The 15,516-nt window shown below is 43.4% G+C and overlaps 1 long non-coding RNA gene across 17 annotated transcripts in view; it reads right to left on the bottom strand.

Moving 5' to 3' along the window:
• LOC103750961 overlaps window positions 1-15,516 on the bottom strand; it is a 246,128-nt gene that overhangs the window by 65,802 nt on the left and 164,810 nt on the right. For 9 of the 17 annotated variants that reach the window (XR_607996.3, XR_003847170.1, XR_003847169.1 and 6 more), the window contains one exon: window positions 12,321-13,549. The exons of 7 other annotated variants lie outside the window; for them this stretch is intronic. This is a non-coding gene — a long non-coding RNA (uncharacterized LOC103750961). Of the gene's footprint in view, window positions 1-11,091; window positions 11,323-12,320; window positions 13,550-15,516 lie in introns of those variants that run through there. One more of the 17 variants, XR_003847183.1, reaches the window with a different exon arrangement.

The raw sequence follows: 15,516 nt of genomic DNA, 5'->3' as shown, positions 1-15,516 counted from the left end.
TGGATTTTCTTGACAAGAGCTGTCAACTAAGTTCCAGGGGACTATGGAGCATCTCTCAAAATGTCCTATAACTGTGGTGAGTCACCTGTCCTCTTGTTTAGGGAGGACATGGAGACTCCATGAGATGGACTTGAACCAGTGTCCAGTCTACAAAGAGGAGGGTCAATTCAGGGGAAGCATTTCCTCCATGCTTCCAAGTGAAGCCAGCCACGGTTGAGCAGGACATTTGACTTATCTTCATATAGATGGAACTAGTAAGAGAAAGGAGCCAGGGGCTCCTCTCAAGCCCATGTGACTCCTGAGGAACAGATCCTCAACCAACCTTAAGAGTAAAAATAAATTGGTTTATTTGGGCCAACTCTATGGCCTTAAACACCCAAAAGGAAAGTATAACCATAGTGAGTTCCAGGACAGCTGGGGCTACAGGGAGACCCTGTCTCAAAAAGACCAAAAAATGTTATTTATTCAATTATTTCTCATTGATGATTTTGTTCCTAATCAGAAAGTACTGCTCAGATGTAAAATCTCAGATCTTGGTCTCCAATACTGTAGTGCCCACCTGTAGCTAAGGGAGATAACCAGTTATTGTTCTAAAATGATGGCTAAATTTTTTTTTTTCTCCCTACTTAGAAGCATTTGTAAGAGAACTGACATTGATTCTAACCTCTCTAACATCTATCAAAGTGCTTGAAAACAAATCCCGAGTCCGTCACTCTCAAGTCCAGTCTTGGCAGACAAAAGAAAAATAAGGAGGAACCCAATAGAGGGATGCTTACTTTTTCTTTTGAAACAGGGATTTCACTAACTTTCCATGGCTGGCCTCAAACTCACTGTAACCCAGGAAGGCCTTTAACTTTCAGTTCTCCTGCCTCAGTCCCCAAGTAGCTGGGCTCACAGCTGAGCCACCAACAATTGGCTTCCTTCAATATCTTAACTTTGAACACTCCTGCACCACTGGTACCATAGAAGCCAACTTCTTGAGGTGGCCCCTTGGACACCTAGTGCAGGTCCTTGAGCCAGGCAAAGGGCAGAATTCCTACTCACAGTGTGGGCTGCCCTCTTGTTCATAGTCAGGCTTCACTTGGTTCTCTTTACCTTTCCATGCCTTCCTCCTTTTCCCTGTCCTCCTTCTCTGCCCATTCTTCCCCTGCCCTCCTTCCCTCCCTCCCTCCCTCCCTCCCTTCCTCCCCCTCTCTTTCTTCCTTTCTTTCTTTCTCTCTTTCTTCCTCTCTCCCTCTGTCCCTCCGTCCCTCCCTCCCTCCCCCTCTCTCTTTCTTTCTTCCTTTCTTTCTCTCTTTCTTCCTCCCTCCTTCCCTCCCTCCATCTTTCTTTCTTTCTTTCTTTCTTTCTTTCTTTCTTTCTTTCTTTCTTTCATGCTTTTGAAGCCTTAACCAACTTTAGGACTTGGGCCTGCAGGACCTAAAGCTGTGGCCCTCACATGTCACATTCCTTAGCCCACAAACTGTGGGCTGCTTCCCTATCTTGGATAAAATACTCAGGGCCTATTCTGATGATTTAAATCCCTTCCTCCAGCCAGTCCCTAGCCAGACCACAACTTCTCATTTTCCAGGCAACTCTCTTCAGTATTGTCTCCAAGGCAAGCCCAGGCCCTTTCTCCCAGACAGGATGTTACAGATAGTAAAGTGGCATTGCCAGTCCTTTGTCATGGTCCCTGGCCTCCACTGGTAACCTCCTCCATTCCCTTCTTCATGCTGAGCAACAGCCTCTGACTAACAATTGAGTCCCTTGCACCAGCACAGATGCCTGGCCCCCTTCCAATGTCCACTGGAATTTGCAAAGCCTTCCAGGCTAGGTGGCCTCCTTCCGACCCAAGGATATTCCTCTGGGGGTGGTTTTGTCGCATGAATTTTTTCTAAGAATTTATTGCCAGGAAAAACAATTCCCTAAAGAAATGGTGTATTTTCTTTTATTAGACAATGAGAGCCAAATACCATTCTCTTTCCCTTTCATTACTGGGAAGCCAACAGCTACCCCAGCGCTGATGGCAGGTGCCTTCAGCCTCTTTTCTGTTCTCCCTGCTCCCATCTGTCAGCATATCCTTGGCTGCATGTTCACTTGCGCTTACCAAGAATCCAGCGCAATTGTCTGGGAAGGTTGTCAGCACCCCCTACCCTCATCCCATGGTCTTGACACACTGCCCTTCCTCCAGTTTCCCCCAGTATTGACACTTACTGAGAAGTCCCTTCCACATGGGGGATTTGTGAGAACCTGTACTCCCTGGCCCCCACCTTTGGTTGAGATCCCTGTAACATCCACAGCAATTTGTTGTCTTCTAGGACCCCATTTCATTGGGGTCTTTCTAAAGAGATAGGAATCACATTGTCTGGTAGACCAGGCCTCTCAGAGACTCCTGGCCAGTGGATGAAGTTTCTATTTCTCCTTCAACTCTCATCTCTAGGGCGGCACAGAGGCAAGGAACATAGAAATTATTCTCCCAAGTGGAGGATGGGGGGGGACCTTGGCAGTGAGGGAGGTCAGAAACAGTCTGTACCAATGAGTACAGCTCCCCTCCCACTCTCAGTGGGAGGCTTTGTTCCATCAGTAGGTCAACCCAGTAGATGGAGATGGGGTTTGTTCACAGAGTCCCCTCACCAAACCCTGGAGCCAAGGGGTGAGAGGCATCTCTGCCACTTTCTTTTCAATCCCAAGCTTCTGCAAAGCTCCTCAATAAACAGAACATATTTGAGGTCCAGTCTTTTGGAAAGTCTGCAAACCAAAGACTCTTGGAGAGAAAGGTCGCTTTCTGTGAACTCTAATTATTCAGCAAGTTTTCACACAGTGATGGCTGAAACCATATAGTTTGTGTATTTGTGTGTTTATGTGTGTGTGTGTATGTGTGTGTGTGTGTGTGTGTGTGTGTGTACAAGCTAATCTGTGTGTTTACAGAGGCCAGAGGAGGACATCAGGTGTCCTACTCTATCACTTGCCAACTTATTTCCTTGAGACAGGGTCTCTCCCTGAATCTGGAGCTAGGCTGGCAGCCAGCAGTCCCCAGCAATCCTCTAGTCTCCAACACCCACAGCACTGGGATTAAATGTGCACGTGCACCTCCAGAGCATGGCTTTTTATGTGGGTTCTGGGGACCTGAACTCAGGTTCTATGCTTGAACATCAAGCCATCTCTACTAAGCCATCTCCCCAGTTCCTGAAGCTATATCTTAAATAATAACTTGTGTCTGTATATCAAAGTCACCCCATTTTTCTTACTTACATGTTAATTTCAATAAACATAGAGATGCAAAAGTTATTTTGAAGTAAATTTAAGTACGGCAGTGGACAGGAGCAGCAGCAACAACAACAAAAATGCATCAAATAAAAATCCAAAGTTTGTAACCTGAGCTTATGACTCCACAACCTTAATCAAATACAAGGGACAGATACTGAGCGTGGAAGGCCCCCAGCACTCCTTGGCTTGCTGGGGAAAAGTGGGAGTTGAATGAAAATTCATCCTTTCATTCCAGCTTTGGCATCAAACCTGCTCACGGGACCAAAGGAGCCATTGTTGACATCCTTGAGCTTCACCTACACATTTACCACATGGAATAGCAGTATCAGTGTCTGGTCCCCAAATGGACCAGCTCAGGGACAATGAGCAAACACAGGTAAGGGTGTGGGGTAAGAGGTGGGGGAAGTTGAGACAGGTAGATCTCTGAGGCTAGATGGCCAATTGGCTTAGCCTACTTGGCAAGTTCCAGACCAAGAGATTCTGTACTAAAATAAAGGTAGACAGTTCTTGAGGAATGATATCCAAGGTTATTTCTGGCCTCCACATATATGGCACACACGTATATGCACACTTGCACACACATGAGCACACACATACACACGACAACTTTCTTGGATTATCAGAAATAATTTAGGAGCCAGTGGTTCCTTCACATACCATTTGCTATAGAACCTACCAGAGCTGTTCATTTGAAGTGTGACAATCATACTGGAGAAATTTTCCTTTTTAATTGAATTCACTCTGTTTCTTTCCTTTGTTTCTCTGTGTTCTGTACTCCTAGCTGCATTTTAACGAAGACAGGACCTGAGGGGAAGATCAAAGCGTGTCTAGCCTGGATCTCCTCCCTCTGGTACAAGAGCCATCCATCTATTCCCCCTCTGTTGTTCTCAGCCTTCAAGGGGCCCCTAAGTCCATCTTCAAACTATCAAACAATAATCACTTAATAGCAATAAGCAAAATATCTGGGCACTAGAAACTGAGGTACATCAGAAGTACACAGAACTTGTTAAAACGGATTCCTGGGTGAGTCAGCAGATCTGGAAAGGATCCAGAAAAAGTGTCTTTCAAAGATGTTATCAGGTCATGCTATTGTTCCCTTGAGAAGCCCCAGTAGTTCAGTCCCCCCACCCCTGAGAAACCCTACTGGTCCATGTACTAGCCCCTGAGAAGTTCCACTAGTCCAGGCACCAACCCCCGAGAAGCCCCAATGGTTTATGCACCACCCCTGAGAAGTCCCACTGGCTCAGTTCCACCCCCGAGAACCCCTGCAGGTCCATGTAACAGTCCCTGAGAAGCCCCACTGGAGAATGTTGGAACAGCACATCTCTGCCTTATTCTGTGCTGCATGTACAATGGTGAGGATATATTCCCTGAGAACCTGGTCTGTGTCTTCTGGTGCCCTTCTCTCCAAGAGTTTGCCATCACAACAACATCTGGCATCGATCTTCACTTCAGTCCCTCTCAGCCTAGAACGGATTTAATCACATTTATTTCCATTTGGTGTGGACCAAGCCAACTCTTGGCCAGAAGAGAACAGTCAAAATTAAATAAACATGACTGTGGGAAGAATGAAGAGAGGAGCAGGCAGGACGACAAAAGGCTGAAGATATTAGAAACAAAGGAATAGAGAAATCAATGAGGCGGGAGAAGACATGGAAAAGGGAGAAGAAAATGGCTTTCTGTCCCCAGAGATGGGAAGTGGCCCCTGAGCTAGCAGAGCTCCCATTTTCCAGCCAGCAGAGAAAAAACAGGGACCTTATTTCATTTCTGAATCATATCATCATCTTCAACCAGAAAACAATTAGTGTCAGACAAAAATAACTGTCTGATAGATATTCTCCCTTTTAAAAATTCCTAGACACAGAGTTTAACAGTCAAAGTCTTTGGCTGTTCCTGAACCCTAGCTCTGTTCCTGCAGGTCTACAGCCCCCAAATGAGCTCTGTTGTTACAGTCTGACCCTGTGGGACCTGACCAAACACAAATGGAAGCAAGTGGACACATTCTCAGGGGCTTAGGGTTTAAACACTTTTGTACTTGAACTAGTTGGATGAACAGGACAGTGGTGGGAAGAGGAGTGGTGTGGTGGGGAGAACATTCTGACTTTTACAGATGTGGGTGCTGGGACTGGAGGCAGCAGCCATCCACTCTGGGGACCTGGATCCTCCCAGTACAGGGGATGCACCGCCCCGGGATTCTGATGTAATTGTCAGGGAGTAGAGCCTGGCTGCTCTCACTTTCCCCAGAAAATACTCAGGGCAAGCTTGAGTCTCACTGACCAAGTAAAGTCCAGTTAATCCTCTCCTGCTACAAGAATGGAAACTGAGTCTCAGGGATGTTAAGGGACCCACATCAGGTCACATAACAAGAAAGGAGCAGAAAACAGGAGGGACTGTGGGTCTCCCTACTGCTCTCAAATGAGAAAATGAGTCTCTCGTGGAGTTTGTAGTAGGCTGGAACTAGCCGGTGGTTTTCTCCATCAGCCTCCACAAGGCACAGTCAGAGTTGCCACTACCACCATTTGGTGTCATAAACCTCAGCATTAGACAGGGACAGAGTCCAGGTCTCATCATGCATGTCCCTGTGGGGCTCTGTCCCCAGGCTGTTGGAATGAGTCTGTAATGTTCCCATCCTGCCTCAGTTCCTGAGAAGCCAGATGCCTCTAGGCTGTTGCTCCCTGAGCAGCCAGAGGTGGCCTGGCTAGCAAGTAGTCAAGGTGGCTAAACTGAAGGCCAACAGATCTTCTGAAGGAAGCCAGCAGACATTAGGGAGAGACTGTTCAAATAAACCCTTTGTGAACCCACTTACATTTTTGTTAATCTATTTGCTTATCGGCTCAGAGTAAGGGAACATTTGGCATCAAAGGCTTTAAAACTCTACATAAAATACTGTTTGTACTGGGCATGGGTAGCATAGGCCTGAAATCCCAACTATTGGGGAGGCTGTGACAGGAAGAACAAAAGTTCAAGGCCTTCTTGGGCTACAGAGTGAATTCAAGGCCAGCATGAGTAACTTAGACCTTGTCTCGAAATGTAAAGGCTAAACAAAGCGTTGAGGCTGCAGCTCAGTGGTAGAGTACTTGCCTGGCACACACATGGCTCTAGGTTCAAGCCCCAGCTTCACAAAAGCAAAAACAAAAACAAAAACAAAACAACGCCTCCTTGTGAAGCAATGTGATTGTTTCCAACTTTGCAAACCTCAGGATGTTCTTTTCAGTAAACTCTTTATTGAAGTAGAATATGCATAGAAATTGTCCAACGGAAACAAATACAGTTTCACCAAGGTGACAAAGCTGTGCAATCACTGAATCAAGAGGCGGGACCTAACCAAAGCCCCGAGAGCCCCCTGTGCCCTCTACCAGCTATGCTTTCCAAATGATGACTGTCTCTATTGGTTAGCTTTGTCTGTTCTAGAACTTCAAATGCATGGAACCATTCAAGTTCCCTTCTTGGTTGTTTTGAGCATGGTGTTTGTGAGGATCACCCACCAGACTCCATGTTTCACTGGATTGATTAATTTCACTACGAAATATCCCACAATCCATTAATGGAAATTTGAGTTGTTTCCAGTCTTACATGGTCATATATGCTTGGCACGTGTCTTTTTGAACATATGTGTGTTTCTATTGGGTATGTACCTAGGGATGGAATTCTGGCTCATAGAATATACAGCAATGGTCAACTGTGGAATGACGTCAAGCAACTTTTCCCAGTGGCTGTAGCATTGTCTTCTTCCTCTAGCCCGTGGACCGCAGCTGCAGGTACTATCAATCTTTCTTAGCATTTGGTTGTGCCATTACTCTATCCGTTTGGGGCAGCTCTGATGGTAGTGGTGGTACCTTCCTGTGACTTCAGTTTTGCATTTTCATGCAGTTGCTTTTTACGGTGAATTGCAAAACCTCTTTTGTGAATAACTTACTCAAGTCTTTTGCTCATTTTTGTATGGGTATATATGTGCATGTTCACGTGTGTGTATATGTGTGCAAGCACATGTAGCGGTCACAGGTCCACCTTAGGTGCTGTCTTTCATGTGCTATCCACCTTGGTTTTTGAGATGTTGCTCACAAGTTTGAAGCTGACACGGTAGGCTGGGCTGGCTAGCCAGCAAGCTCCAGGGATTCTCCTATCTTTACCTTCCCAGCTCTGGGATTACAAACATGTACCACTATGTGTGACTTTTTTTTTTAACATGAATTCTGGGAGTGGAACTCAGATGCTCAGGCTTGTATAGCACTTTACTTAGTGAACCATTGTCCCAGCCTTTTCACTTTTTCTTTTTTTTAATATTTTATTTATTTATTTTTTATTTTATGTGTAATGCATATATTGCCTGCATGTAAGTAAGTGCACCCGTGTTGCAGAAGACAGAAGAGACTGTCAGATCCCCTGGAACTGGAGTTACAGACAGTTGTTAGCTGGAATGTGGGTGCTGGGATTCAAACCCAGGTCCTCTGTAAGAACGGTCAGTGTTCTTAACCGCTGAGCCATCTCTCCAGCCCCTGTTCACTTTTTCTAATGAGTACTAATGACCGAGAAGCTCCCCATGTATTCTGTATATAAATCCTTAATCAGAGTCATGATGTGGGAAGGTCTACCTCTCCATGGCTCTTTCCACCCCACCCTCTTACAGTATCGCTTGACAATTAGACATTTTTAGTTTTAATCATGTCCCAGTCTTTTCCTTTCTGTTTAATACTTTTTTTTTTTTTTTTTTTTTGGTTTTTTGGAGCCAGAGTCTCCCTGTAGCCCCAGCTGGCCTGGAGCTCGCTATGCAGACCAGACTGGCCTCGATCTCACAAAGATCCACCTGCCTCTGCCTCTGCCTCTTGAGTGCTGGGATTAAAGGCATGTGCCACCATACCCAATTTGTGTTTAATACTTTCGTATTACATTTGAGAAAATTTTGTAGAAGGTCATGTGTGAAATGATTGTCTTATGCTATCTTATATGCATTTAATTACTTTGCCTTTATTATTAAGATTACCCTCCAGCTGATTGATTTTGTGTGTATAGGCGATGTGAAGTGGGGTAAGGACTCAGTTTTAGGCTGGGCATGGTGATGCATGTCTATAATTCTAAGCACTTGGGAGAAGATAGGATAATCATAAATTCAAGGCCAGTCTGGCCTACAAATCTTTTAAAATGATTCATTCAAAAATATAAATATCCAATTAACTCTGTGATGTTTATGAGAAAGTCATCAGGGTTGGAGAGATGATTCAGCTGGTAAGAGCACTTGCTGCTCTTGCAGGGCACTTGGGTTTAGTTCCTGGTACACACATCAGACTGCTCACAACTGCCTATAACTCTAGCTCCAGAATGCTCACAACTGCCTATAACTCTAGCTCCAGAATGGTCCACTGCCTCTGGCCTCCTCAGGCACTGGCAGTCATGTGTACACACACACACACACACACACACACACACACACACACACAATCAAAAACTGAAAAGATTATCCCTTTTGATATCTTAAAGTTTCAAATAAAGAATACAATTTATTCTACAAATAAAATAAAACTCCAACACAACATATAGGTCTCTATAAATTAATTTGTGTGGAATTCACCATAGAAATATTATCTTTTAATCCATGAATATTTGGTTATTTTAATTTCTCAATAACAATCTCGATAACAATCCTATAGTTTTCAATTAAATTTGGCTTCTTTTTCTACGTTTTTGATGCTGTTAAGAATATTTAATTTTTTTACTGTCCCAATTATTTGTCACTCATCTAAAACTATCTGTTCTCTCCTTAAGTTGATTATCAGCACCCTTCAGAGTGGCTGATGTTAGTCATCTGAGAAGTCATCGTGCACAGCAGAGAATTATTTTCAGTTTATTTTCTTTCTATTGTTCAGATTTGATTTCTATTCCTTTCCCCAATTTCACAGATTCTGTTTTTATTTTTTCACAGCCATTCTACTACTGAGCAGAGTCTAGAGAATTCTTTTTAAAATTTCTGGTCTTTAGTTTTCAATTCTATAATTTGCATTTGCTTCTTTTTTAAATTCCTATTTGAGGAAAAGCTGTGATTGCTCTGTGATATGCTTTTATGATGGTTATTGGGAAGTCCTTCTAACGTAATTCCACCATCAGATTCATCTTTGTGTTGGTGCCAGTTGACCATTGTTTCTCCTTTATTTTCCTGGTTCTGGGCTAGAGAAATGACTTAACAGTTAAGAGCTTGTATTGCTCTTCCAGAGGACCAGGTTCTGTTCCCAGCGCCCACAGTTGCCTATAAATCTAGCTGCAGGGGATCCTATGCCTCTGGCCTCTGTGGGCAACTGCACTCAAAAGCACAAACCCACATACATATATTCACATATCATTTTTTTTAATCTTTAAAAATATTTTCCTGGTTCTTGGTATGCTGTGTGTTCCTTCATCGTAACAGGACATCCTGCCTTTTATGCTCCAAGACTCCAGTCTTATTTGATTTGTTCTTAAGCAGGATTTCATTGTGTTTAGACCTAACATAGAGAGGTCTTGGCCTAGCCTATTAGGCTCTGGGCCCAATGACATCCTAACTTCAGAGCCTTTGTCACACAATTGCAGACTACTGAGGCTGCCACAGATCCTTCCTGGTGCTGTGGGGGTAGAGATGGGGGATTTCTTGGTCTGGCCTTCCTGATACCTCCAGATGAAAAGGGCATCTCAGTCCCATGGAGACAAGAGTGCTGCCCAACAAGGCTGCTTGTGAAGGTGCAGCCCCTTCCCTAGTGCCATCTGTGTGTCTGTCAGTGAGGAAGGAGGAGATTCTCAGGCTTACCATAAATGAAGCTCTGTTAGCTGACTTTGGGAAACACCAAGCCTAGGTTATCTTCTGGGTGTAAGGTGGAAAGACACCCTGCTACCATGCTGTACCTCCAATCCTAGGATCCCTAACTAGTTCCCCTTTCACTTTCTCCCGGATTTGCTGTTTGCATGCTTTCCAGTTTATACTCACTCTTACCTGCGAAGAAGGAGGGACAAACACACCTACACCAGTTTGTCTGAACCAGAAGTCCTTCTGCAAAGGATTTATTTCATTTAAAATGTCTTTAATTTAATCTTATTGGTGTGTGTGTGTGTGTGTGTGTGTGTGTGTATACACACCATGGTGTGCACATGGTGGTCAGACTTTCAGAAGACAGTTCTTTTCTTCCATAGAATCCAGGTGTCTTAGCTTGTTTCTTCATTGCTGTGACAAAACACTCTGACCACTACCAACGTGGGGAAGAAAGGGTTTATTTAGCTTACATATCCCAGGTCACAGTTCATCCAGGAGCCCAAAGTAGGAACTCAGGGCAGGAACCCGGAGGCAGGAGCTGGAGCACAGGCTGTGGAGGAATGCTGCTTATTGACTTGTTCCCCTGGCCCCTGCTCAGCCTGCTTTCTTATGCAACACAGGCCTACCTGCCCAGGGGTGGCACCACCCACAGTGGGCTGGGCCCTCCCACATCACTCAATAATCAAGAAGATGCCCCATGGACATAGCCACACGCCAGTCCAATGAAGGCAATTCCCCAATTGAGGGTCCCTCAACCCAGGTGTGTCAAGTTGACACTAAAGCTATCCAGCACACCAGGGATCAAACTCAGGTCATCAGGCTTGCAGGGCAAACTCTTTTACTCATTGAACCATCTCACCAGCCCATGACAAAGTTTTTTGTTTTTGTTTTTGTTTTGTTTTTTTGTCTTTTTGAGACAGGGTCTTTCTGTAGCCCCAGCTGTCCTGGAATTCACCATGTAGACCAGGCTGGCCTTGAACTTACATATATCTGCCTGCCTCTGCCACCTAAGTGCTGGGACTACAGGCATGCGCCACCACGCCCAGCTCATCACAAAGTATTTTAAGTGAAGGAATTTAGAAAAAACATCAGTCTTGAATACAATTTATTGACTTAATTAAGCTGGGCTTGGAAAAGGACTGGTTAGGGTTTTAGACTCCCCCCCTTGACATCTCTCCACGGACAACTCCAACACAGGATGCATCCTTTCCACAATACAGGCAGGCATGAGAATTATTCAACCCAGGGCCTCCTGGTGTAGTCGGGTCAGGGATGTCAAAACTTTACAGACCCACAGAGGAGAGCTATGGAGAAAGCGACATGATTGACAGTTTGAATGCCCGTGACTGGTATATCGAAGGACTATGTGTGAACAACGAGTAAACTATTAACAAAAAGAACACAGATGGAGAAGAGCGGAAACCAGGCACGAGAACTTCATAAACATACGCACATATATACACCAAGTCAGAAAAGACGGCAGGAACCTATATCCAAAACAGGAAACATAGGAAATACCAACTGAGAAACTGCCCACTTGGCACCTGCAAGCTGTGAGCCTGGCCCAGTCCTATTTTAAGTCAGTGACGCACAGCCAGCCTTCCCTTTTCTGCACCTGAAAGAATGACTTCAATCCCGACTGAGTCCCTGTCAGAAGTGATGGAGTTATTATTAGACCTAGGCACGTAGCATTTGCTTTATCCTAACCATTTGCTCCTTCGAGGAAGCAGCTGCTCTAATGAGCAGCCCACCTGATGTCCTGCCAAAGGGAACCTGATTTCCCAGGCAACTTCATGATTTGGGGCAGTGGCCAGCAGACCAAGAATGGCTCTTGGTTCTCTCAGTCTACCTGTAACAGATTCATGGACTCTTAGACCAGATTGTGCCCACCTGTGGAAGTGATTCCTAAGCCAAGCGAGTCCTCTCTCAGTAGCTGACTCTCTGGAAAGCACGAGAACAGAGCGAGATCATGAGCTAGACTCTTTTTTTAAAAACGAAAACAAAAAACAGGGTCTTACTATGTAGTCCTTGCTGGCCTGGGGCTCTCTATGTAAACCAGGCTGGCCTAAAACTCAGAGATCCACCTGCCTCTGCCTCTGGAGTGCTGGGATTAAAGGTGTACACTAGATTCTTTTGCTCTGTAAGCTGTATGTTTGGGCACATTACTTCTCTGGGCCCTCATCTGCCAATCTACACATGGTAGATGCTCCTTGTCCATAAGACCATATTCTAAGACCTCCAGAAGATGCCTGAAGCCATGGATAACAATGAGTCCTGTATATATCATGTTTTTACCCTAACAAATATGATAAAGTTTAATTTATATATTAGGCACAGTAAGAGCTTAACAACAGTAACCAGTAATAAAACAAGATACTTATAGCAATACATCATAACAAAATGTCATTATTACTATTCTTGTGCTTTGGGGCCATATTGAATAAAATAGATGTCATTTGAACCCAAACATTTCAATATTATGACAATCAAACTAATAGCTACTAAATGACTAAGGGGCATATAGCATATACAGCGTGGATACACTGAGCAAAAGGATGAGTCACATCCCAGTAGGAAGAGGCAGGACAGAGAGGGAGGCCATGATGCTACTTAGAGCAGTGCACAATTTAAAATTTATAAAGTATTTCTGAAATTTTCCATTTAAGATTTTTTTGACCATAATTGACCATGAGTAACTGAAATCCTGGAAAAGGAAATCATAGATAAGGAGGGACAACTACTAATGAGCTTAACTTGTGTTTGTGGATTAAACAAAAGTAAGCTTTTCATGGGGCCAGCAGGAGAGTACTCAATAAATTCTAGCCATCATTATTCTCTTAAGTATTGTTATTATTATTCTCAAAGTACTCAAAGCACTTTTATGCGTATTATTTCATCTGATCATTTTTAAAGGGCTGCATATGTTTAGCTTCACTAGTCTTCTACAATTTCTGAGGTACATACACATGTGCGTAGTGTATGTACACATCTGTGCATACATATGAGTATGCTCAAACAGTGTGTGTGCTTGTGTGTGAAGACCGGAGGTAGACATTGGGTGTCTTCCACTCCTGCTTTCCACCTCATCTTTTCCATTTGAATCAGGATCTGTCACTGAATCTGGCCCCTACCCATTGACTGGACTAGCTGGCCAGCAAGCTCCAGAGATCTGACTGTCTCTACCCTCCAGTGCTAGGGTAGCAGACACACATGACTATGCCTAGCTTTTGATATAGGTGCCACTGATCTGAACTCAAATCCCACACACTCAGTCCCCAGCACATACTATTTTTTAACTCTAACTGTTGGCCATATAACAAATGATAGAGGTATAATCTATAGCTCTGTTTCCTGTTGGAGAAATGTCTGAGTAGATAAAGTACTTGCCATGTGAGCACAAGGACCCAAGTTGGAATTCCCAGAACCCACATAGAGCTGAGCATTGTGGAGCACATCTGTAATCCCAGAGATCCTGCAGCCAGATGGCAGGTGGAGACTGGAGACTTCCTGGAGACTCACAGGTCAGTTAACCTTAGCAAAGAACAAAGAGATGTTTTATCTCAAACAAGATGAAAGGTGAGATCCTCAAACCCAAGGCTGTCCTCTGCTGTCTACAGGTGTGCCATGGCATGTGGGCATCCATACTTACATGCCTGTATACACATATGCACAAACACAAATAAATAAATAAAATTTAAGAATTAAAAAAAACATTTTTAGAGATTACATTCTTCCCTGAAAAGTAGATGGGACACAGTTCTAAATACATTAGAGGTTCATTTGACCTTAACACTCTTCTGAAGGATAGGGTATTGTCCTGGTTTTATGAATGAAGTGAGGGTCAGAATGATTGAATTGACAAGTCATAGGATGATTGATAGTTCAGGTCAACAGTGGCTGGGGCAACATAGCGGATAACACAATGTTCCACATCACAGTAGCAGCTGCTGCAGTAACCACAGAATGAAAAGCTTTCCACACACTTGTTATTTAGTACATACAACTATAACATCCAGGTTCTATTGTAAACACTGTTTACATGATGGGACTGAGGTTCAGGGAGATCAAGGAAGGTGCCATGCAAACACACAGCTAGGCAATGGTGGCACTCGATGTCACCTGGCCTACTGTAAGCTATGCCTCAGTCCCTGAGTTGTGTTCCATTGCAGTACCTAAGCAAGATCCTAAGGAAAACTGGAAAGTATCTGGCTGTTCAGTGCAGGCGGAGGAAGGAGACTAACCTGTCCTACTAAGAGTCCTTGGGATTTTCTATGTGAACAACCATACTGCCTACAAAAGGAATGCTTTTATCTCTTCTTCTCCAATTAGCATGATTTTCATTGCCTTTTCCTGTCTCATTGCATTGGTTAGAATGTCTAGTACTGTACTGAATAAGGATGATAGAAATGAATATCCTGATCTTGTTCTAGATTTTCTAATATATTCAGCTCTTCATCATTAAATATGTGATTCTGGTTTTGGACGTTTTTTGTAAGGTAGAGGAAGTTGTCCTCCATTCCTGGTGGTCATTTGGTTTTATTATTAGCAGTCAGTGAATTCTGTTAGATGGCTTTACAATTATAATGATCATATAGTTTTTCTTCTTTAGCTTGTTGATAAAGTGGATTATTTTGATTGGTGTTCAAGTGTTGAATCAGCCTTGTATACCTGGCAAATATCCCACTTGGCCATGGTGCCTTAGTCTTGTTAATCATCATTGGATTTGGTTAATTAAATTTTGGCTGATGGTTTTTACAATTCGGTTTATAAAAGATATGATCTTTAGTTTTCTTTTATGAGGACTAGCTTCAGCCAGTTTGTGTGTCAGAGTAAAGGTGGCCTCTGAAAAAAGAACAGAGCAGTGGTTTCTCCTCGATTTCTCAAAAGTATGTATAGAATTAATGTTAATTCTTCTTTATTTTATTTATGAGTGTAAGTATATGCCACATGTGTGTGGGTACCCATGGAGGCTAGAAGAGGGTGTTAGATCCCCTAGAGCTAGAGTCACAAATGACTGTGAGCTGTTCCTCGTGGGTGCTGAGCACCAAATTCATACAGCAAGCTCTCTTAACTACCTCAGTCCATAGTTCTTTTGATAGCCAGTGAAACTGTCTGAATCTGAGTATTTCTTGTGGGGCAGCATTTTAATTACAAATCCAGTGTCTTTAATAGTTATAGAACTATTCAGATTGTCTGTTTTAACTGGGCTAAATTTTTTAGTGTTTTGTGATTTTTGAGGAATTGAACCATGTCTTCCACTCAATTGAGTTTGGGGGCATAAAGTCGTGTTGTGATTTCTTTGCTACCATTTTAGTGGCTACAGGGTCTGTTGTGGTTCCCACTGCTTCATTCATAATACTGGTGACCTTTTTTTTTTGCTTTTTAATTTGTACATCATACTAGATGTTATTAGCTTTACCAATTTTGAAGAAATACCTTTATATTTCAGTTACTATTATTGTTTTCCTGCTTTCAAGCTCACTAATTTCTTTTTTAAT

The sequence above is a fragment of the Nannospalax galili genome, unplaced genomic scaffold, assembly GCF_000622305.1.
Source record: "Nannospalax galili isolate Female #2095 unplaced genomic scaffold, S.galili_v1.0 scaffold2267, whole genome shotgun sequence".
In the NCBI taxonomy this organism is placed as follows: Eukaryota; Metazoa; Chordata; class Mammalia; order Rodentia; family Spalacidae; genus Nannospalax; species Nannospalax galili.
Note: the sequence above shows the minus strand (reverse complement) of the source record. Positions and strands in the feature narration are given on the sequence as shown.